The sequence below is a fragment of the Ochotona princeps genome, chromosome 26 (assembly GCF_030435755.1).
Source record: "Ochotona princeps isolate mOchPri1 chromosome 26, mOchPri1.hap1, whole genome shotgun sequence".
In the NCBI taxonomy this organism is placed as follows: Eukaryota; Metazoa; Chordata; class Mammalia; order Lagomorpha; family Ochotonidae; genus Ochotona; species Ochotona princeps.
The window spans coordinates 28,989,839-29,011,942 of NC_080857.1; the positions used below are offsets into that span (position 1 = coordinate 28,989,839).

The 22,104-nt window shown below is 39.1% G+C and overlaps 1 protein-coding gene and 1 long non-coding RNA gene across 3 annotated transcripts in view; both read right to left on the reverse strand.

Annotated features, from left to right (window-relative positions):
• The window catches only part of MNAT1 (MNAT1 component of CDK activating kinase), a 147,273-nt gene that overhangs the window by 26,013 nt on the left and 99,156 nt on the right, over positions 1–22,104 (reverse strand). The gene's annotated exons all lie outside the window — the stretch shown is intronic.
• On the reverse strand, positions 15,496–16,982 carry LOC131478052 (uncharacterized). Its single transcript, XR_009244285.1, has 3 exons — positions 16,841–16,982; positions 16,252–16,304; positions 15,496–15,610 (listed from the first exon to the last, which is right to left on the reverse strand). It is a non-coding gene; the product is annotated as an uncharacterized LOC131478052 (long non-coding RNA).

Consider the following 22,104-nt stretch of genomic DNA (forward strand, 5'->3'; position numbering starts at 1 on the left):
TGACTAAAGTCTATTTACCAATGGTTCTTGTAGTTTCAGCTACAATCCGCAGCATCAACAACAATCACGAGCTTGTTAGAAACGAGAAGTGGAGGGATCAGCACTGTTCAGTGTGTCAAGCCATAGCCTGCTCTGCCATCATCCCACAGAGGCACCGGTTTAAGTCTCAGCTACTCCACGTCTGACCATTAAAGGCCTGGGAAAAGCAGTAAGATTGCCAAAAAGTGTGGGAGACCTGGATGAAGCTTCTGGCTCCTGGCTTGCAGCCTGGGCCTATGCTGGTTTTTTTAGTCTTGTGGGGAGCGAAGCAGTGAATGGAAGCTCTCTCTCTCTTTCTTTATAATTCTTTCAAATAAACAAACAAATAAATAATAAAAACACTGGAGGCTTCATTCCAGAAACTCTTGATGGCAATCCACGTCAAAGTATTACCAAAGCTTGAGAACCCTTGCTCTGGATCCTACACTGGGATCACAATCTTCGAGACTCCGCTGAAAGCTATGAACTTTCATCTGGAAAACTGCACATCTAGACAAATACTCAGTTGCATGCATTAAAAAATGACAAGGTAGAAGGAACTTATAGTGGTTATCCCCAAGTGGAATATATCCACTGAGTTCTAAGACTCTGTTTACAACAAATAACACATACTAATCGTACTTAAGTTGCCAAAATTAAACTGCAAAAGATGTAAACAGTAAAATGACCCCAATCTCTAACTCTGGCACATCAGCACTGCTTCCAGTTTGTTTTCATTGACTCAAATTCCAAGGCTGATAGAAAATCTCCTGGGTTGAACTTTCCAAATTTCTGAACTTCATTGAGTTTATAGGTTGAACTTGTGACCTTGGAAAAGGAGAATTCTCTTATGATCACTATGCCATTTAACTGGGAATCTGAACTTCTTGACCTTCAGAGCAAAGATTTTCAAAAATTCACTATTCAGGAAACAACAGGGCATAGAATTCCCAGGTCCTAAATGCTCAACTTTGAATAGATCCTGAGTTTCCTTGTAGTCTATATTAAAAACCAAGATCAAACTATAGAACCTCAGGTTGCAGATTCACAAGAAACCAAAAGGCCTACAATTAAAAGACTGAATTAGATCGATAACCATCTCCTAACTTCATTTTTCCAAATCAATTTAAGATTTCTGCGATAACATACAGATCTCCCACAATAATGAACTTGGACCTTATAAAATGTCAATATTATTCCAAGAAAAATATTCTGATTCTGCTTTTAAAACACTATATGCACACCTGCTGTTCTATCAATCTGAGCAGGAAACCATTTCTCCTCCACATCGTGAGCAATAGAAAAGTACTTATTAAAACATTAATCACAGTCCATTATTTTCTGACTCACTGCCAAAAGTTCCCATTACATCACTGAAAATATCTATTAACCAAAACTTGCCTCTGACAAGTTACAGGAGTGTAGTGTTCAGAATTTAGTAATGTAAAAGTCAGTTTAAAAAAGAACAGTTACACAATTGATTTTGCAGTGGCAGTAAAAATAATTAATTTTTTTCTGACATTTATTACCAAAAGGTTGATTTAACTGGTGTTTCTACTGTAAAATTGTTCAAAAATTATTTCAAACTGCACCTAGTGTTATTAAACACATTTACTATGAAATACTAAACACCAATGGCCGAGATGTGAAATTAAAGAATTCCAAAATGTATATTCTGAATATACCACTGTATATAAATAAATATATAAAACCATACTGACTCGAGTAAATATGGGCCTTGTTTAGAACCAACTCTCACAGGAAATCGTAGCAAATGAAAACCATCCCTGTTTTCTACTTCCACTCTTTAGGATTTATGTTTTCACATTTAAAACCAGTTATTTAGGGAAACAAGAAACACAGCAGCATTACCTTGAAGTCTGAGTAATGACTACTTTGGGCTTTCTGAGCATGTTAACATAATTTAATATTGTTGGAAGCAAAGCTTAAATATATTCTGATTTTGTACCAACAGAATCAACTATCAAGCTTTCATCTGTGGACTGGTTGGTTGGGGAGTCATTTACATTAGTTCCCCAACCTAAACAGTACTACTCCAAACCAGGAAGGAGGAACGTAACAATGACATGCTAAGGAAACAGACAAACAAACAAACAGGAGTTGGACCCAGCAGGGTAGCCTATCTACAGTCCTTGCCTTACATGTGCTGGGTTCCAGATGGGCACCGGTCCTGTTCCAGCTGCTCCATTTCCCATCTAGCTCCCTGCTTGGCCTGGGAAAGCAGTCTTGGAACCCTGCACCCACGTGGGAGACCTGAAGAAGCTCCTGGCTCTAAATCCACTCTGCTCTGACCCTTAACAGTCAAGGGGGTGGGCATGTAAAACAGCAGACAGAAAATCTTTCTCTGTCTCTCCTCTCTATAGATCTTTCTAATAAAAATAGTTCTTAAAAAAACATGAAATAAGAGTTATGGGTAATAATTCCTAAGAATATAGATCACATAGAGCTTTAAGGGTTTCTATTTTGAAAACCATCCGTGAAGGCTGGATAGTTCAGCTGGTTAGATTGAACAAGGCTTTCATACCCATTGACATGTATGAGCAGAAGGGGATGTGGGACAGACTGGACTAGTCTGCTGCACATACTGGCAAACCAGGGCAGGGGGCGGGCCTGGTGTGGGTTATTGTGGGTCGCTCCGACTAGCCTGCAGCCCACACTGGTTTGTGTGAGGGCCGAGTATGTGCTGGGCAGAATCAGGCTGGACTGCAACACCCATTGGTTCCAGTGGAAGACAGGGCTGAAAACAGAACCAATCCAGTAATTACAACCACCAGCTGATTGGGGTGATGAACTGTGCCGGGCCCTGTGCTTGCTAGTACATACAAGAATCTGGTCTGGGAACACCTCAGACAAAGTCTCTTTGGGGATCCCCCCAATCGAACTGCCGGACTCAGAACCCTAACCATGAAAAGACAGAGGACAGAAGTAGTCAATCAACCACTTCGGCTACATGTTAGCCATGAGAAACTGGGCAAATGGAGACTCTAAGATGGACTATGGCAATCAGTGGATTCTTCAACGACCTCATCATGCTTGGAGCAACAAGATTGGCAGCAATTCATAAATGTTGAACTTTCAAGACCACTTGAGTAAGACCCTTGGAGCAAACCCCACATCCAGGACCTGGGGTGAGTGGGAGACTGTGTGGGGTTTCTCCCTTAAAATCCCCTTTTATAACAGATATATGAAGGAAACAATAAAAAAGAAAAAAGAAAATATACAAAAACAAAAAAATAAATAAAACTATCTAAAGCTAAAAAAAAAGAAAAACATAATAAGTCAATAATAAAAACAAGGGGAAGTTTTGTCTTTTTACTTATGTTTTCAAAGTCTTCTAAAATGAATATATACTATATTTACAATTCAGGAAAGCTGAGTAGACTTATAATATGACACTAGGTGCTATTAAGACAGTTATGTTTGCAGAAAGATTCTGAAAGACTTTTAGCTTACTTGTCCTAACACATTAAATCATATTATTTTCTTTAAAATTTCAAATATAAATATCTTGATTTCTGAAAAATCAAGTTGAGACAATAACATATATAAAATCTAATATTTATGCTTATGTGGTAATTTTTGTTTCCTGTGTTTATTTTAGACTGAAAATTCAAGACAGAAAATTTATGGTAGATGGACTTAGACAAATTAAAACCATAAATCATACCTTAGTTTAGGAGGAGATAAACAAAAGCAGACAGATTACATTGATAGACCATGCTAACTACAAATTAACAAGGCACTTTGACATATGAGCCAATGTCTTACATTTGAATGGTTAAAAACTTCATACCAAGGTACATGTCAGTTTTCAGATCAAATTCCCTGTTTTTAGAAAAACTAGTCTGTCTAAATGGAACTGCAATTTCTATATACCTAGTGAAAATAAAATTTGCTCATGAGTGATTTTTTAAAGATATTTTTCTTTGAAACAAGACTGACAAGGATGGAGGGAGGACGAAGAAGGGCAGAGAGAGACAGAGACAATCTTTTGTCTGAGGGTTACTGCACAAAGGGTCTCAAGAGGCAGAGCTGGGCTACACTGAAGTAAAAGCCACTAACCACCTAGGTCTCTCAGACAGATAGAACAGGCCCGGGTACTTGGCCCATCATCTTCTGTCTTCCTAGGCACATGAGCAGGGAGCTAGATCAGCCAGGACTAGAACTGACATTCAAAGTAGAATGCCAGAGATCTAATAGGTGTCTTGATCGGCTATGCCACAACTACAGCCCCTGCAAGTGATTCTTCAGAGAACATAAATGTTCCAGGACACAATTCAAAATGGTTACGGAATCGGAATCTCTGATTCTGAGTTCTAGACATGAACACAAAGAGGCAAGAGTTCACTGTAAATTTTATAGTATTTCAACAAGCTAGTAGATACAGAATTAAAAGACAGGTACATGTTCTAAGACGATAATTTAAATCTGTTTCATTTTCTGTCCCCTTAGGATATAATTTATGCATTTGTTTTCTCTAAAGGATGGCACTAGGGGCTAACATTGTGGCATGATGCAAGCAACGTGTTTGGGTGCCATTATGAGCCAGGCTTGCTCCACTTCCAGTCGAGCTCCCTGCTAATGGCCTGGAAGAGGTCCTGGCCATCTGACCCATGTGCATCCCCCTGGCTTCTGCATTCAACCTGGTCCAGCCCAGCTGCTGCAGGCATTTGGGGAGTGACTCAGAGGGTGGAAGTTCTATTTCACTCACTCTCTGCAACTCTGCCTCTCAAATGAATGAATGAATGAATGAATGAATATATTATATCCCTTAGGATACAAATTAGGCGTGTATTTTCTCTAGAGAAAGATGCTAGGAGCTAGCTTTTTGACATAATGCTAGCATCCTTTCTAGGTGCCATTGTGAGTCCTGGCTCCTCCACTTCCCATCCAGCTCCTTGCTCGTGGCAGGGAAGCAGTTGAGGATGGGCCAAAGCATTGGGACCCTGCACCTGCATGGGAGACCTGGAAGAAGTTCCTGGCTTTGGTTCAGACTGGCTCAGCTCTGGCCATTACGGCCACTTGGGAAGTGAATCAGTGAATGGTAGATCTGTCTTGCTGTCTCTATAAATTTGCCTTTCCAATAAAAATAAATAAATCTTAACACACACACACAAATAAACATGCTATAAACTAGAGATTCAACCAAATTAAAAGGAAAACAGGGTGAGCTTATAAACAAAGTGATGACAATTTATTTGAAATTTGGATGAAGTATATGAATTCCATACAAGATACAAACCTACCAAAGCTTTCTTATCACAGCCTTAATGTAAAAAACCAAATGTTTTCTGCCTAACATGGAAATAAACAAAAACGCGTTTTCATTATTTTATACAGTGGTATACTGGTAAGGCATATTCTAAGAAAGGCAATAAAGCAAGGAAACAAAGCCAAGGGCAACCAAACTGAAAATGTAAAGCTGTCATGTTGCAGATGGCATGACTGCTAACACAAAAAAGGCAGTGGACTCTGCACCCTACTAGAATTAGCAAGTGAATCCACTATGGTTGCAGGCCACAAATGCAAACCAATAATTTTAATTATGTGCACGTTTTTTTTCCCGAAAGTGAGTAATCATAAGTTGGCATCTTAAAAGTACCATTTTCAACAATATTTAAAACTATGAAACACAGGACAGGCTTTATGGCACAGTGAACTCAGCTGCCGCATGGCACACCTGCAATCCTGGTGGCTCTGTGTTTCTGGTCCAGGATCCTGATAACACACATGGGAAACAGGAGGGATGGCTCGACTCCCCACGTGCAACATCTGATTGGACGTCCTTTTTTCTGGCTAAAATCCGGCTTAGCCCTGGTCGCTGTAACACTGTGGGCATTTGGGGAGTGAAACAACTGATGGAAGGTATCTGCCCCATTCCTTCCTGATCTCTTTGCCTATCAAATAAACAATAGTGTGTCAAACACTTAGAGAACAAATCTGCCAAGATATAGAAAGGATCGATAGGCTAGGAAAAGCTATATAAAACATAGTTGAGAAAAATTAAAGTCTGGAATAAATGAGAAAAAACACTTTACGCATAATTCAGAAGGCTTTTTAAGCTAACAACTCATGCCAAAAATCATCAATATATTTAATACAACCCCAATCAAAATCATGGCAAGACTTAACAGCAATGATACCCCAATGGCAATAAGCACAGTCAAAGTCCAGTTACTGCCTTTTAATATCCTTAGGAAAAGGGCAAGTGGGACTTGTATGGACGGACTATAGGACTGGGCCAGAAAGTATAGAACACTAGCCTGGATCATCTTGTCCAGCCAGAAAGTAGAGAAATGATCTAACAGCGGGAAAAAACAGACAATGATCTGAGAATGTCAAATGGGCACCAATGCCAAGCAAAAGAGCCCTAGTGGTCAAAACTGGATTATAATTCAAACTATAAAACAAGTACCTATAAAGCCCTAGTGACAGCAAATGATAAACAAACAGGAGAGAAGTAACAAATCTCCCAACAGAATTGCAAATACTTTATAAAGATACTATATTCTTAAGGAAATGGAACATAACTCCCAGCATTCGAGAAATATGGGTTCTGTAGAGTGGCATTCGTTCAAAGGTACAATATAGAAAGGAGTGTTGAAAGTGACTGCTAAGAGTAATTTTCAGCCAAGCAGTCCAGTTAACACCAAGACACGCTGATAATATGTACTCTAGCTTGGATGAAAAGCAACTGGTATTTCACCTCCATCCTCTCCCATATGAGAATGTGTAACCCCAGAGTAATTACAAGAAGGAAATAAAACAACTCTTCAGTGGCTGTCTAAAATACATGACTAGTATGACACAAAACTGTTGGTATTAAGGAAAACAACAAAGTCTAACAATCAAAATCTCAAGTGAACTGAGTAAACCTAATTACCAAAAAATAAATGATCCTGTAATACAAAGACATCAGGTAAAAACTCAGGTCATCTGAATGAAATATAAATTCTAGTTAATTTATTATTTTTTGAAAATACATTCATTTTAATAGAAAAAGCAGATTAGATAGAGAAGGAAAGATAGAAAAATCTTCCATCTGCTGACTGACTCCCCGAATGATCCCAACAGCCGGAGCTGAGTTGATCTGGAGCCAGGAGCCTCTTCAGGCTCACCCACATGGGTGAAGGGTCCCAAAGACGTGGGCCTTCCCAGGCCACATGCAAGGAGCTGGATGGAAAGTGTAGCAACGAGGACACAAACCAGCACTTGCAGGAGGAGGATTAGCCCATTGAGACACTGTGTCAGCTCAAATTTTAGTTAAAGAAATATATACATTGGTTCATTCATTGGAACAAATGTACTATGCTATACTGGTTTGTTTCTCATTACTGTAACAAAACACTGAAGCTGAGTAACTCCATGAAGAAAAGACACTGATTTAGCTCAAAGTTTTGAAGGCTGATAGTCGAGGACTGGAAGGATCCTTCACTTCAGCCTCCCACAGGAGCCGAACAAAAGATGGCATCATGGCCGGCGTGTGTGAGGAAGCAATCAATCACGTTACATGCCACGAAGCTAGAGCAATTCAGAAGTCAGGCACAGAGTTTTATCATAAACTCAGTGCTGTGAGCAGTCAGGGGTCCCCCAAGAGTTACCTAAACCCCTTCAAAGGACAATTCCCAGAGCAGCTGCAGTAACTTTGGCTAGGCCCACTTCTTCAAGATCCAAGTCACTCCCCAATTTTAGCACGGGGCCCAATCTTCCCAACACGTGAACCTGGGAGGGACACACCCAGATCCAAATCATGACACATATTAATGCTAAGTACTGAGAAGAGTGGAAATGGGGTAGGCTACTATATACTACACCAGCAATTATCCTATCAACTCAAAGTTCATGCTACACTGGAAAGTTTATATTTTTAGTACAGCTTTTTATTAAAAATAGACAAGTCAATCCTAAAATTTACATGGAAATCCAAGGAACTTAAGATAGCTAGAAAACTTTAATTAAAAAAAAATGGGCCAGTTTTGGTGTGGTGATTAAGAGATACCAGGGGATCTGGAATGCCTGGGTTCAAGTTCTGGCTCTGCTCCTAATGATAACCTCCTACTAATGCCCACCCTGGAAAACAGCAGCGATGGTTCAAGTAGCTGGTACTCTGCATGGGGTTCTAGGTTCCTGTCTTTACACGGATCCCACTCTGGCCACAGCAGGCACCCGGGGGAAGAACCAGCAGGGAGGAGCTCTCACTCGCTGTCTCTGTATCTCCAACTGGAGAACTGATTTGCGACTTACTATATAGCTATAAGTAATAAAGAGCCAAATATTTTTAGTGCCAATATCAGCAAACAAACCAATGGGACAAAACAGAATTATACATATAAAAGTGGATGGACTACGATTTTTGATAAAGGTAAAAAAAAATGGAAATTCAGTAGAAAAACAAAGGTCTTAAGCAAATGGCACGGAAACAATTCCACATTCATATGCCATTAAGAAAGCAACCCAGTCATCCCTGTCATACGCAAAATGAACTAAAAGTAGAGCCAGGTTAAAATCAAATCCTGAGCAGAGATTATTCTGAGTTAAGGAAAGATTTCCTGAACATAACACTTAAATCGATCTTTTTAGGAAAACAAAAATGATAAATAGAACATTGGCAAAATAAAAAAAATTCTGAACTTCCAAAGGTACTGTCAGGAAAATTGAAAAGATAAGCCATAGACTAGAATATATTTGTAAATCAGGCATTTCACAAATAAATCTAGACTATGTAAAAAGCTCCCAAAAATAGTTCCAGAGGTTGGTGCAGTGGCATACCATAATAAACCGCCACCTGCAGCGCCAGAACCCTATATGGGTGCTGGTTGGAGTCCCAGCTGCTCCTCCACTGATCCAGATCCCAGCTTGTGGCCTGTGAAAGTAGCAGAGGACAGCCCAAGGCCTTGGGCGCCTACACCCATGTGGGAGACACAGAGGAGGCTCCTGGCTCCCAGCATCAGACTGGCTTAGCTCTGACCGTTGCGTACTCTTGGCGAATGAACCAGCATATGGAAGCTCTCTTTCCCTCTAGCTCTGTACCTCTGCTTCTGAAATAAAAATAAACAAACCTTTTTTGAAAAATTAAAAAGGGTTCCATAGTGGGGTGGCCCCATGTTTAAGATGCCTACATCTGCCACACCTTGTACCTACTTCAATACCCAGCTCTAGCTCGTGACTACAGTCACCTGTGAAAGACAGCCCCAGCAGCAGCGAGGCCATCCGAGGAGTAAACCAGCATATATTCTTTCCTCTGCTGTCCTCTTTGCTTTTCAAATAAAATATTTTAAAAAAATTACTGATACAATACAGGTAGCCATCAGCAGGCGACTGGATAAACAGATGGAGATACACAGCAGAACACTACCCTGAAACAAAAAGTAATGAATCAGGCCTGGTGCAGTAGCCTAGCGGCTAATGTCCTTGTCTAACCACCCCACCAATCTTCACTTTCAATTAAAAAAAAAAATTTTTTTTTAAAGATTTATTCATTTTATTACAGCCAGATATACACAGAGGAGGAGAGACAGAGAGGAAGATCTTCCGTCCGATGATTCACTCCCCAAGTGAGCCGCAACGGCCGGTGCGCACCGATCCGAAGCCAGGAACCAGGAACCTCTTCCGGGTCTCCCACGTGGGTGCAGTGTCCCAATGCATTGGGCCGTCCTCGACTGCTTTCCCAGGCCACAAGCAGGGAGCTGGATGGGAAGTGGAGCTGCCGGGATTAGAACCAGCGCCCATATGGGATCCAGGTGCGTTCAAGGCGAGGACTTTAGCGGCTAGGCCACGGCGCCGGGCCCAATTTTTTTTTTAAAGAAACACATTCACTTTACACTATGCTGCTTGGCTAGAAATAACAAGTAATCACCATGGAAACAATGACTACTTACTGATTTAGCTTTTTTTTTTTTTTTAAAGATTTATTTATTTTATTACAAAGTCAGATATACAGAGAGGAGGAGAGACAGAGAGGAAGATCTTCTGCCTGATGATTCACTCCCCAAGTGAGCACAACAGCCGATGCTATGCTGATCCGAAGTCAGGATCCAGGAACTTCTTCCAGGTCTCCCACACCGGCCCTGTTTTAGCTTTCAAAGTGTTACAATGGTATAGGGAGACAATATGGCGAAGTAAAATCGAGGTAAAGAAAGAACGACAAAGTTGAGAGCTGGGCAGAGTTCCTGGCACCCAGCTTCAGACATAGCAGGCACCCTCAGAGTAAATCAACAAATGGGTGCTCTGTTTCTCAAATTTAAAAAATTAATTGTAAGAAATGAATAGTAAATTTGCCAAGGAGGTGCTCAAGGATTCCTGAATTGTATACACTTGTTTTTGAGTTAGACTGCACGCAGCTGAGACAGCAAGTCAGGAGTAGACAGAAGCAGCCTGGGGTTAACTCTAACACTGGGAGTTCTCTGGATCAATTTTTGAGTCTAATACATTTTAATTAAAAATAAGAAAGAGATGTGCCAATCAGAAGCTTATCTATATACTACTGAATTTAATACCAGCCCAGCAATTATTTATAACTTAGAACATTAAAAAAACGTAAGCAGTAGTTGAAAACGGACGTTGTTTAGAATTGCCAGTACACGTCAATTAATAAAACAGATGGGGTCTTTTTACCAGTCTCGTTTTTAAAAAACTCTTTAAAGACAATGCAATCCTTATTGCCTCCATGGTAAATTACTACTTTGTTATTCAGATAAAACCCTTAGAGGAACTAGTTGTCCAGATAAAAACCTCTGAAACCGTCATACTTTTCATAACTCTTAGAACCAATCCATTACAAGTTATTTTTTTCTCTGCTACCAGTTATATCTACAGCCTGAGCTCTCTAGTAAATGAATGCACTTCTAGCACCCCGCACAAGTCACTGCCCCCTTACTCAGGACAAAACAAGCTCTGACCCATGACCACTAAACCACCTCCTGATATCAACTCTCCAACAATAACTGTGGCATATATTCTATTGACAACAATAGCCGCTCAGTGGCATATATTCTACTAAAAAATAGCCTGCGACTTTCTGTCTCCTTTAAAGCAAAACTTTCAATCCCAACCTAAGAGGCCTTATAACATCTAACCAGGCCCATGTGTCTCTGCATAAACATCTGCTCACTCTGCCCTTTCCTACCAATTCCCAAACTCTGTCTAGCTGCAGACACAACGGGCATCTTCCTCTGCCTCATATGCTCTCCTACCTCAGGGCCTTGGCACAATCTATTTCTTCATCCAATTCATGTCTCTGCTAAAATATCATTTTACAAAAGACTTCATCACTACCTAAAAATGACACCCGACTCCAATCATGAAACATCCCTTTAGTCTGCTATATCAGTTTTCAAAGTACTAGTTAACATCTGTAATGATCATCTGATGAGGCCACTTGACTAGCCTAAGGGGATGCCCCAATAGCTGGTAAAACAGCATTGCTGGGGCGTCTGCCAGGGTGCTCCAGAAGACAACGGAATTTAAATCTATAGACCAGTGTGAGCAGGCATCATCCAATCCACTATCTGTTTTTTCCTTCCCAAAATGGTGAAAGGAAAGACACTCCGCTTTCTCTTCCAGAGCACGTACATTCCTTTTCCCCAGCACTCGCAGACCGGGACTCCAGACTCCTGGGTCTAACGACTCCCCCCGGCTCTGAGGCCTCGAGCCTCAAACCGCCTCCCCTGGTTCTCAGAGCTTTGGATTCATACTAAAATATGAAATACACCATTAACTTTACCCTAGTTCCCCAGCTTCCAGACAGCGTGTCACGGGACTTCTTGGCCTCCATGGTCACGTGAACCAATTTGCCAAATAAATCTTCTCTTACATAGATATATCCGAGTGATTCCGTTTTTCTGGAAAAACCTAACACATCATCTAACAGATTCATTAATGTACTTTTATTGTTGGGTTAGCCCAACAGAATATAAGCTTCAGGATAACAGACATTTTCTATTTTGTTCACTGCTTAATTTTCTCAATACCCAAAAAAGAAAGGACACGTGGTACACACTTCATAATATTTGCTGAGTGATAAGCACATGAATAATGGAAAGAAAGGAAACACTATAGTAAGAATCAATAGTTTCTCAGACCAGTCTGGCTAAACGCCAGCAGTTTTCATTTCCCAGTGGAGACAATTAAATATAAGGCCTACAGATTCTAAAGCAAGTTTATAGTGATTTGGGAGAAATAACTAAATTCCATTAATAAGCTGAGGTTGATTTTTTTAGAGTACTGTAAAAAATCTGAATTAAAACTATATTTCACTATTATCAGTTTATTTTATTTAGCACTGCTTTTCTGAGACCAATTTTGTAATCTATTTCATTTTAGATAGTTTTAATTAGTATTACGATTTAATATCGTGAAAGATCCTCACTTTTATACAAACTATTCTGGAATCACTGCATAATTACATTTCCTCAGTGACCCTGCAATCTCATGAGCATTTACTCTAGACTAAACAGCCCCATTCAGCTGCCCTCTGTCTGACTGCTGATGAAAGAAGCTTGTTTGACAACTGCTTCAAGCAGAAACATATTTTTTTCCATGACTGCATAATAAAAAAGATTTAAAACTTACCAGACCAGAGTCAGACTACAACTTTAAGCACCAAGGTTCATGTTAATGTATGTGTTGATTTCTACTTCAAATGCCAACAAAAACGGATACTAAAGATATATTGTTGTCATGGTTTAGCAAAAAGAGTTGATTTAGCAATGCTTAAATAGTTCCAGCCAGATATAACACACACAATATATAACATGTAATTCACATTGTTTCTTTTCGCTAATTTTCCGTTTTTCCATATTATTTGTTGTTCTGATATTCTTGAGACTTTTACGAGACTAAAACACTAACTTAAACAGAAAACATCAAAAACTACACACACACACACCTTTATCCCTTTCTTAGGCAAGTCATATATAATAACCTAGTAGGCAAAAACCTTAACCTAGAAAGAGTACACAAAACATCACACTGTCTTTTGGAAACTTTTGAACAGAAGTAGCACTTTCCTATAAAAATTCTACTTCGAGAAAAAGCACACAGTGACAGCAGATGACAGAAGTATTTTCTCTCTGGATCGGCGTGGGGTCATTGTATGCAATTAAAGTCCACTGAAATATGTGTTTAAATAGTTTAATGGAGCTGATAAAATAGTTTCTTAAGTTGTAAAGTTTTTAAGGTACTAAAGATTGCCGTCGACTTTGTCACACTTACAACAGATTTCTTGAACTGTGAGCTCAAAAACACTTTTAGCCAAGACTGACCCTTCTTAACCACTATTTTAAATGGGAAGAAGTCCAATAATACACTTAAACTTTTTTTTCAAAGATTTATTTTATTTTTATTACAAAGTCAGATATACTGAGAGGAGGAGAGATAGAGAGGAAGTGGAGCTGCCGGGACTAGAACCAGCGGCCATATGGGATCAAGGTGAGGACCTTAGCCATCAGGCCACGCTGCCGAGCCTGATACACTTAAACTTTAAAGTTTAAAGATTTTTCTCCTGATGGCATAGAAGAAGGAAGCCCCAAGAGTTGTTCATCAAAAGGAATGAAGTTTAAGTGTGTTATTCATGATGTAAACTTTCTTAATATGATATTTAAAATTCTCTGCATGTAAGCCACTGATAAGGCTCACTGGACACTTCGTGATTAAACACTTAGGCAATCAGAGAAAAATCGGAACAAAGAAACTGCAGTTATCAGAATCATATAATACCAGGACTAGGGCATCCAGTCAAACGCAGCAAAATAATGAAACCGAAGTGTAAAAGATAGCATTTAAAAAAAAAATTTATCCAGCTAATTGATTCCCAAATAAAATTCCAGATATTCATTTAATAGAATTATTAAAACCACTAGAGCTCAGGAAAACTATTAAATTCCCAGAAACATATTTAAGAGGGTTCACATAAGGCACTAAGGACGAGCAAGAAAATTCAATAAAAATTTACTGCAACAACTCACACAATACATAACAATATGACATTAAATATAAAAATACCGTGTTGTAATATACAATATGTTTTTGTTATATACAATATGACAATGTACAACATAATAAAAATTTCCATGAAAATGTGTGAGGTATATGAAGACTAAGCGCATATCCAATATCCATTCTTACAAGTTTAAAGTAATTCTAGGTAAAACCCACAAACGAGTGATGATATCTGATTTTTACCCAGACTTAACAGTGATGGCTGTGTTATTGTCGTTTGGAATCTTTTCATTTGGTTGGTTTGTACAAAAAGACTTCAAAAACTACAGAATGGTCTGGGCAATACATTTACTTGGAAAAGTACATATAGAAAAACAGTAAGAAAATTTGGAAGAAGGAACCATCCCACGCATACTAGGCAGAATTCCGACACACACCACCCACTGTGCATCTTGCATAATTCCAATTCATTCAGTGTGAGTTGAACCTTAAATGTGACTGATTTGGTCCTTAGGATTCTATTACATATCCACAGGTGTTTTGCAGATGACCTGATCTCCCAAATAAGTCAGCTGTAGGTTAATAAAAAGAAGTTATTTGAGTGAGACTGGTTCAATTCGTTTTTTTAGAAAGAGGTATTTCTCCTGATGGCGTAGAAAAGGATGCCCCAAGAGTTGTTCATCCAAAAGGAACGAAGTCTGCCCATAACACAAACGCTGTGAAAGAGCCCAGGACCTGGCGATGCCTGAACGCAGCCCTGTGGAAACAGCAGAGAGCACGGAGGTACACTGTCTCGTCTTGGCACTCACAGAAATTGATCATAACTAAGACACCAAATGGATGCTGTTAAAGTGACTATGGTTGTGGCACTTTGATATATATAACAACAGGAAACAAATACCATGATTTAAAGTACTAATAATATAGGACCAGTGCTGTGGCACAGTAGATAGAGCTAACACTTGCAGTTTCAGCATCCCATTAGGGATGCGGCTCCACCTCTGATCCAGCTCCCTACTAATGTGCCTGGGAAGGCAGCAGCAGATGATCCTGTACCCATGCGGAAGGCAACATCTGTAAGAAGCTCCTGGCTCCTAGTTTTGGTCTGGCCCAGCCGTGGCCAATGCAGCCACTCATGGGTGTACCAGTGGATAGAAGATGTCTGTCTCTCCCACTCCTTGTACAATGTGCCATTGAAATAACTAACTAAATAAATAAAATAATCAGAAACAATTATTAGTAATATGATACTGTAAAAAAAATCTTGAAACATAAAATTGAGGAAGCAAAGGGCAGCAGAGAAAAAATTTTAATTAAGATTTCATACATGGTAGAATAGCAACATGTAAATGAAGACCTATTAAATAAATTACTATATTAAAAAAGTACAGATATGATTTCATACTTGTTTATAATAAATCTCAAGCAGATAAATAAGTTTTTAAAAATTGAAGCTAAAGGGCCTGGTGCGGAAGCCTAGTGGCTAAAGTCCTCGCCTTGCATGCCTGTGATTCCAGTGGGTGCTTGTTTGTATCCCGGCTGCTCCATTTCCTTTCCAGCTCCCTGTTTGTGGCCTGGGAAAGCAGTCCAAAACCTTGGGAACCTGCACCCATGTGGGGAGACCCAGAAGAAGCTCCTGGCTTAGGATCAGCACAGCTCTGGCTGTTGTGGCTAGTTGGGGAGTGAACCAGCTGATGGAACATCTTTCTCTAATTCTCTCTTTCACTCTGTATATCTGACTTTCCAATAAAAATTTCAAAAAATCTTTAAAAATTTTTAAGCTACAGAAAAATAAGAATACAAATACACATAAAGCTTTGTGCTGGCGTAGGACTTTGTAAGCTGAACAACACCACACCAATATACTTCACTGCTTAGAGACTTTAAGACTCTTTGTTATAAGCAATACAAGTAGAATAAAAAAATAAAACAAAAATTTAAAGCTTTTAAGGGTTAACTCATAGTCATACCATTTGTCTGGTTAATACACATAAAGGAAAATAACACTATCCAAACAGAAGAGGGGCTGGAGGAAACAAACAACTCAAACTGAGAGGGAGAGGGGAAGGAAGGGACTGGGAGGATGCTGAGACAAGGATGAAACAGAGATGGGGTCTGACACGGCAAGAACTGGGACTGAACCAGTGCCCAGGAGGCCTGTTTCTCCGTCTCCCGCTCAAAGAAATAAAATGAAGTTTAAAGAGTGCAAGAAATAAAACATCTTGTGCAATATGACAAAAATATATGAAACCCCATGAGGTTCTTAGCAAGTACAAAGTATAAGAAAGGCTGGATGAAGAGAGTCAGATCATGAAGAAGATGGCAACCTATGAAAGGATATTGACAACAGATTTAATAAGGTCGATATATGAGAAAATATTATTTAGTGATGATAAGGAGTACTTAAAATGGAAGACAAGAAGAACGTTACAAAAAACCTTTCCTGGGCCTGGCACAATGGCTGGATTCCTGCCTGGTAAGTGCCAGGATCCCATTTGGGCATTGATCTGTGCCTTGCCTGCTCCATTTCCTATCCAACCCCCTGTTTTGGGCCTGAGAAAACAGTAGAGGATGGCTCTAAGCCTTGGCACCCTACACAAATGTGGGAGACCCAGAAGAAGCTCCTGGCTCCTGGCTTTGGACTGGTTCAGCTCTGGCCCGTTGCAGCTACTTGGAGAGTGAACCAACAGGTGGAAGATTTTTGTCTCTGTCTCTCCTTCTCTCTGTAATTTGATATGCCTTTCCAATAAAAATAATAAATAAATCTTTAACAAAAAAGTTTTCAAATGTTCAACATACATTCCTGACATAGAAAGTAACAGTGGATCAATATTCAAGACCAAAAGAAAATCATGACAAGTACCTTGCTGGGTTACCAAGATGGGTCTTCTACTTTTCTGGACCCTAGTCAATTCTATTCCCTTTAGAGTTAACCATTTCCTTTATTCCTTTGTCAATAATAGCAGTGGATTAATTCCTTGGTTACTTTCGGGCAACAAGCTGTTTTTTTTTTTTTTCCTCCAATGTAGCCAATGGCCACATAAGATAACAAAACTGACAGGCACTAAAATAAGAAATTGATATCTAATTACCAATTGTAGTTATGGCAATTACTGATACTATAATAGCTAAATAATGTTCGTTTGGTGACTCGAGACATTAAACCATTCCAGTTTAAAGCTTCGGGATTGATAGTACGGGGCTTACATGTAGTTACGCCAACAGAACACAGAAATGAACATATGCACTTTGTTACAAAATTCTATCACAAAGAAATATACAAATAGGTTCCATATGAAATGAATAAATTATTTTGACTGAAATTTCATCCTACAGATTTTACGTAACAAATGGCTTCATTTACCTTCGTATATCAGAAACACTGAAGAATGTGTTTTATAAAGATATTTTATCTTTAAAATTTTACAGAATAAACAAAGTCACAGAGTAAAATCAATATGTTCACACAGAAGTGTGAAAGCCATTTTTACTTTTTAGGCTTACCTAAATTACACTTATTTACACAGAAAACGCAAGATGCCAAACAGAAATTGGTTCTGGGTTTAATAAAGCTTTAACTCTTGAAATAGACCAAATTACTTAAATTTTCAAAGCTACTATTATACCCTGCCTTAAAACCTTATACATGGAGACACAGCCCATACTAATACCATCACTGCTTTACTGTCAAAGAGATGGACTTTTCAGCTTGGCATCAGACGCGGAGGAGGAAGCCGCCAGTCACACCCCTCTGCTGTCCTTTTGTTCTGGGCAAGGTGATAGACTTAGTTGCTCACTGTGAATGAGTTTTTTCTCTTTCTGTCCTTTGAGTGACTCATTTGGGACCCCTCCCTCCCCGAGATGGTGCATAAAAGACACCATTTCCACCATTTCCTTGGGTTTTTCCTTCCTTGGAGCCCCCTCCTCTTGCTATGCAGGAGATCTTTCTCCTTCTCTCTTACATTTTCTCATTTTTTCCCCTCCCTTATAGCCCCCTCTCGTCACTATAGAAGGAGACCTCTCTTACTTTCTTAAATGTTAATTCGTATATTAAAAAAAAACCTTATACATGATAAATGTTTTATAATTTTTAATGTTGCACTATATAAGTATTTGAATAACATGGAAATTTGTTAAAATGCGAGAGAAAAAAAAATCCAAGATGACATAATGTTAAAAAAAAAAAAAAGACAAATGGTTAACCAAGTTAAGAAGGTTTGGCATTGCAAAGACAACAGTCATGATGGGAGAAAATAAATTATGCGGTTGATAACGGATTAATATCCAAGATCTAGAAAGAGATTTTAAAAAAAAATCAACGACAAAACAAATCAGTTAAGAAATGGACAAATACATAAACAAGAATTTTTCAGAAGTAAAATTCAAAAGGCCATCATGAAAAAAAATGTTCAAGATCACTAGCCACCAGGGAAATGTAAAATAATACATAAATGACCACCACCACCAACCCCCTCCAACACACACACTCCTATCTCACTCCCATTGGAATAGATGTCAACAACAACACAAAAAAGTTAACTATCGTTAAAGAAGTGGGGGGAAATTACCCTAATATGCTGCTGGTGGGAATGGAAATGAGTACAATCACTATGGAAAATGGTGTGGAGATAAGAACACACAGCTATCATATGACCCAGACATTCGACTCCTGGGAATTTGCCCAGTGGAAATGAAACCAGCATATGAAAAAGTTATCTGTACCCCATGTTCATTGCAGCTCAATTCACACAATAGCAAAGATACAGAATTAACCCCAATATCCACCACCTGATAAAGAAAATATGGCATTTTGCAAATATAACTAAAGAATACTATTCAACCATAAGAAAAGAGTGAAATCATTTCTTTGCATTAAAATGATTGCAAAGGGAACCCATTAAGCTAAGTCAAATAAGCCAGTCCGAAGAAGACAAATATATTTTCTCTAATACTTGGCTGATAACATAGAATACAAAAAAAAAAATTTTTTTAGGAATGAAATAGACACCTTGTGATGACTGTTGTTTTGCCCTTGTGTATACTGCTCTGGAAATGTGTGGTTTTATATTTTTGTTAGCTGTGAATTAAGCCTATAGCTTCAAAGTGAATGAAAGCTATAGAAAAAAAAAGATACTATGGAAGGAGGGAGAGAAAAGGAAATACAATTATCTTAGAACTGTACCAAATTATCTTAGAACTGTACCCTGCACAGTAGCCTAATGGCTAAATCCTCATCCTGCATGCACTGGGATCCCATATGGGCACGGTTAATATTCTGGCTGTTCTAATTAAAGCAGTAGAGGATGGCCCCAAATCTTTGGACCCTCGTCCTGAATAAGAGACCAGAAAGAAACTCCTGACTCCTGGCTTTGGTTCAGCTCAGCTCTGGCTACTGCTGTCACTTGGGCAGTGCATGGAAGAGAATAATGATAACTAGGCCATTTTCTTACACCATACACAAAACCATCAAGTCAAGATGGGTATGAACCCTTAGAACCATTTTAAGAAAGCAAAAGGAACAAGGCATCGTGACACAAAGCTTTTGTGTGTTTGTGTGTATGTATGTGTGTGTTGTCCTTTATTTACCGAAATTTCCTGCAACAGTGACACAAGACTTAAAAATGATATTTTGTTTATTACACCAAAAGTGCAGACAACAAAACCAAAAAGAAACAAATGAGATTACACCAAACTAAAAAAAAGACTCATGCATAGCAAAGAAACAAACAACAAAATGAAAAGGCAATCTGGAGACCAGGGGAAGAATACTTACAAATCACATATCCACTAAGTAGTTAATATCTACTATACTTAAGAAACTCAACATAAATTGGGCACAAAATAGTAAAAATCCAATTAAAATTGGGCCAAGTACCTAAATAGACCTTCTTATAAAGACAGCATATAAATGGACAACAGGATTTTTATATGGTGCCTAGCATCATTGATCATTATGAAAATAAAAACCAAAATCAGAACAGGATTATCTCATATCTGTTGGGATGACTATCATCAAAAAGGCAATAGATAACACTGGCCAGCAAGCTGTTGAGAACAGGGAACCATAGTACACCGTTAGCACCTTAGCTGTAATAGCCTTTATGGAAAACAGTACAGTAATTCCTTAAAAAAATTAAAAATAGGGGCAGACAATCAGCAAAGCAGTCAAAAATGCTGCTTAGAGTTTCATTATATTGGAGAGTACTTGATTCGAACCCCTGCTCCATTTGCAATCCAGTTTCCCACCATTGTGTATTCTTGGAGGAGGCAGTAAAGGCCTAAGCACTTTGGTTCCTATCACTCATGCGGAAGACCCAAACTGAGTTTCAGGCTCCAAGCTTCAGCCCGGACCAGCGCAGGCCATTACAGGCCTAACTGCATTTGAAGAAAATTGAAGGGTTTTTTTGGTTTTCACTGTTTCAAAAGATACTCTTTAAAAGCAGACAGCAAAATGAGAGAAAATGTGTACAAACCTTTACATCAGAGCTCCTGTAACAAAATGCTATGACTTATAAAGAAGCTGAATTTCTCACAGTTTTGATGGTGAGGAAGTTCAAAGTCAAGAAATGGCCAGACCAGGTATGTTACGAACCCATTTTCTCATTTTTAGTATCTCACCCTGTGTCTTCACGTAGAAGCTCACTAGAATTGGTGCCCAGGATAGAGGTGCCTTACCCACCAGGCAAAACATCTATCTCAAAGGGGTACTTTTGATACAGTTTATTTTTAATGATGTTAAAAACAGAATGCTTCAGATAAACAAGATCCTGTTTTAAAGTCACTCAGCAGGAGATAATGAAACCACTGTCTCTATCATATACAACCTTTAACATCAGAAACACAGTATTTTCTACCTTCTCCAGCTTTAGAGTTCAGCATGTAGAACAATTGGCAAATTTGTTACCTACCTCAAAAGAAGGTTTTAGGCTTTATTTTACATCTTGTAAATTATTGCTTAAAGTTATAATACAGAGGAAAACACTTCAAAGACGGGGAAGGAAAATCCCTGAGCCTAAGGTACTGAATCATGAAAAACAAAAATAAAGAAAAGAAACAAAAAAGTTATCCAATAGTACAACAAAATTACACAGCAACCAGTGTTGTGGCATAGGAGTAAAAGGCACTGGTATTCCATATGGACACCTCTTCTGAGTCCTGGCTGTGCCACTTCTGATCCAACTCCATGCTGCTATGCCTGGGGAAGCAGCGGAACATGGCCTCAGTGCTGCGGCCCCTCCACGCACCTAGAAGACTGAAAGAAATTCCTGGCTCTTGGCGTCTAACTGACTCAGCTCCAATCCTCACAGCCATGTGAGGAACAAACCAACAAACGGAAAGTCTCTTTCCCTCCCTAACTCTGACTTTAAAATAAATAAATGAATTTTTAAAAAAGAAACCAAACTTATAAAAATAAATTACCAATAATTTTAATAATAGAGCCACCTCAGAGCCTCAATGTTCACATGCATTATGTTTATAATTTTGATGATGCATATAGATTTGTATTATTTGTTTCATCTGTCTTGCTTTTGATGTCAGGGTCTTTTTTTTATCGCTTTTTAATGACTTTGCTTGATTGTTACCATTATCTTCCTTTTACACTGCATTCTTTTCCCTTTTTTTCAAGATACATTTATTCATTTATAAGTTACAGAGAGAAAGAGAGATACATTGAGAGAGAGAAAGGGAGAGACAAAGAGAGAGGAAAGATCCTTGATCCACTGGTTCACAAACCAGATGGCCACAACAGGAAACACTGAGGCCAGGGAGAAGCTATGAACCAGGAGCTTCCTCTGGGTCCCCCATGTGGATGGTAGAGAGCCCAAACACTTGCGCCATCTCCTGCTGCTTTTGTCTGCCCTTAGCAGGGAACTGGGTAGGAGGAGGAGCAGACAGAACAGAAGCCAGCACTCACGTGGAAGAGGCATAACAGGGAGCAACTAAATCGTTTTTTTATTTTTCAGAAACAATGGGGAACAGGCATTTAGCCTAACAGTGAAGACACTCACACCACACACTGAAGTTTGATACCTGGCACCAACTCTTCACTTTCTCACTACTGTGGAAATTCAGAAGCAGCAATAACGGCTCACACAACTTGCTCTCTGTCACCCAACGGGGAAGACA